The sequence below is a fragment of the Centroberyx gerrardi genome, unplaced genomic scaffold (genome assembly GCF_048128805.1).
Source record: "Centroberyx gerrardi isolate f3 unplaced genomic scaffold, fCenGer3.hap1.cur.20231027 Scaffold_566, whole genome shotgun sequence".
Classification (NCBI taxonomy): domain Eukaryota; kingdom Metazoa; phylum Chordata; class Actinopteri; order Beryciformes; family Berycidae; genus Centroberyx; species Centroberyx gerrardi.
Genome location: NW_027605387.1, coordinates 15,001 through 18,501, shown reverse-complemented (window position 1 = coordinate 18,501; position 3,501 = coordinate 15,001).

The window sequence follows — 3,501 nt, the reverse complement described above, 5'->3', positions numbered from 1 at the left end:
TTTGCACTATTTATTTATGACAGTATTGTATGTAGATACACTTTGATTTTTATGACCAGCAGCACTTTTTATGAGTCGTCTTCTTCCTGCATGTTGGTGGAATTCTGGGAGTTGTAGTTTTCTACTGCTGTGTCTGGAGCGCAGCAGGTTCCATGTTGATGTAGCGGACAGTTTGGACCCAATATTAATTTTCATGACTGTTTGTTTCCCAGCATGCCTCTGGTTTTGTAGCTGAACGTTTCCATGATGTTGGGATTTGTAGTTTTTTTTTTTCCTCTGTGGTTTTTTGGAAACGGTGCAGATGTACGGAGATTTGAAGAGTTTTGGTCCAAAATGAAAAAAACGAATCTCTGCAGTTTTATAAAAGCCACGCCTACTTTTCTAGGATGATTGACAGCTCAACTTTAAACCAGATCCCGGTTCTTTTTAACGGACAGGAGGAACTTTCACCAGCTGGATCCGACAAACTTTATCGACACCGAGTGATGAACGTCGGGTAAAGATGTTTTATGGATGGAGAGACTCTTCACCAGCGGTTTATTATTTATTATTTTCATGTTTTTTTTAACTTCCTTCCTCTTCTCTTCTTCACTTATCTTCAGTTTCCAGTTGAAGGGCAACGTTGCCCGTCTGCGTTGCCCGTCTGCGTTGCCCGTCTGCGTTGCCCGTCTGCGTTGCCTCTGAAAGTTGCCGACGTTTCCATGGGAACAGTTTCCATGGTGACTGATCAGACAGTGAACGGACTCCTGTTGTTTTAAATGGGATTTGACTCAGATGTTTTCATGTTTCAGGCTGAAGCTGCCAATAGATAATATTCAATATCAATAAATCTTCAGTCAATTTGATCATTTTTATGCCAAAAATCCCCCAAAATTCCCAATATTCAGTATTTTCTTCTGAGTTTTCTTCTTGTCAAGGTGGAAAAGCCTCTGAAACATGTAGACCAATCATGAGACACTAAAACAACAACAACAATACATAATGAGAAAATAAATAATAATAATAAACGATATCTCAGTCCTTGTTTTGAAAAGAAAGTTTTTATGTATGAACGGGTTTTTACTGAAAGAAGACGCACTTTATTCCAGAACGTTCTGCTGTGTTTGGTGTAAAAACACTAAAATAATATTTCATTTCACACTTTGTATTTGGATACATGTGTTGCTTTTATTTAACTTGTTCAGTGCCAAACTGTCAGAGTTTTATTCTGTTTCTGCTGTGGAAAAACCTCCTAACTCTCATTTATAGTTATTATTATTATTACTAAAGTATTGTAATTACTGTATTACTATAGTGTTAGAAGTATTATTGCAGTATTATAGGCAGGTATAAGCTTTTCTAAATTCTGCAGAGGTTTGACTTTTGGAGATATGAGTTCCTCTGTTCTTCTCTCCTGTTCTTGTTCTACTGAGAACCGAAATAAACTCTTCTGACTTTCATCATTTTGTTGTCATCTTTATTTTATTTCACTTCATTCATCTCCAGAGAGCAGAAACTGTTTCTGAACATTTAGCGAAAACAAACAAGATTCATCAGTTAACATCATTTTTAAATGACTTAAAGGAGCATTTCAACTAAATAAGAAACTGCAGGAGAATCTAATATAATCAACTAATATGACTACAGCACAAATTAACTCTTCAGTGTCAGCAGTATTTCAGTTAACACTATTTTCATTATTTCAGATATACAAATCACAAAATCTGTCTCAAAACATCTCCTGTCTTCTTTCAGAGCGGCTCTGACGAGGGGGGCGGGGCCAGAACGCCTTATATGGGCGGGGAGGTGATGTCATACTTCAGATGGAAATACAGCGTCAGCGTGGAGGAGACGGACGAACCAAAAAACAGACGTGACGACGTTTTGTGGTTTGTGTGGAAAATGTAATCAATGACTTAGTACTCATTTAAAAAGTAATCACATTACTAATTCCTCAGCAGCAGTAATTAGTTCCGGTCCGTTTAGATGACTTCCTGTTTTTACCACAGCAGGGGGGCGCTTCATATTCTGAGGAAAAACTCTGAATGTCTGAGATTAAAGTCAGAAATTTGCACGAATAAAACCTAGAAATTTGCGCCTTGGCTTTAAGAGAGTTTTTTCTTGCAATTTTTGGAGTTTTTTTCTCACAAATTTTTGATTTTTTTCTTGCAAATTTCTGAGTTTTATTCTTTCAATTTTATTCTTTAAATATCTGACTTTAATCTCAGAAAATTACCCCCCTCCCCCGGCTGCAGTAAAAAAAAAAAAATCACCTACAACAGCCCTGATACTCTTCTGTACGTATCAGAGGTTTAAAAAAAAACAACTAACAGGGATCTGGACAGAAAAAGGTAATTCTGTAGATTAGGGAACACATTAACTATTAACTATGACTTTTCGCTAAATAGTTTAATAATTTCTCTCAATAATATGTGATGCTAACAGCTAATGAGCCCCAAACTGCTTTCCTCACTGACTGATATAAACACTAATTAGGGAAAACTCATATACCTGTAGAATACAATGCAGAATAAGGTGCTAATAGGTAGTTTCTAATGACTAATAATGAACCAATACACTGCTAATATGCATGTTAATAAGCAACTTAATAATAGTTAATTATGAATGTGTTCCCTAATCTAAAGTTTTTGAATTTGAATTTTGTAATCCCTTACACTACTGATACTAAAGTAATCACATTACTGAGTAATGTGTTACCGCCCAACACTGATCCCCAGTCAGTTTATTATTCTGGGATTTGAGTTAAAGCTGCAATAAGCGGATCTTCCTGCCCACTAGAGGGCGACAGAAAGAACACACAGCACAGCCGCTGCAGTACGGAGGCCTGCTGAGGACAAATGGAAGAATAAAGTTCACTAGTTTAACAAGTTTACTCGCTCGCTTCATCTAGTCCAACATTACGAGACAAGCTGGTTTTTAAAAAAATGAAAAGCAGGGAGGGGGACAGCTGGATACTGGTTTATATCATCCTGTCTCAGTGAAGTCTGCACACAGCAACATGAGCTTCAGGGTGGGTCCGGAGGTCTGATGTGGCTCCTGCAGGTCTAAATGCTGGGTCAGGAGGTCTGATGTGGCTCCTGCAGGTCTAAGTGCTGGGTGGGGGTCTGATGTGGCTCCTGCAGGTCTAAATGCTGGGTCAGGAGGTCTGATGTGGCTCCTGCAGGTCTAAAAGTTGGGTCCGGAGGTCTGATGTGACTCCTGCAGGTCTAAATGCTGGGTCAGGAGGTCTGATGTGGCTCCTGCAGGTCTAAACGCTGGGTCAGGAGGTCTGATGTGGCTCCTGCAGGTCTAAAAGTTGGGTCCGGAGGTCTGATGTGGCTCCTGCAGGTCTAAATGCTGGGTCAGGAGGTCTGATGTGGCTCCTGCAGGTCTAAATGTTGGGTCAGGAGGTCTGATGTGGCTCCTGCAGGTCTAAGTGCTGGGTCAGGAGGTCTGATGTGGCTCCTGCAGGTCTAAGTGCTGGGTCAGGAGGTCTGATGTGGCTCCTGCAGGTCTAAGTGC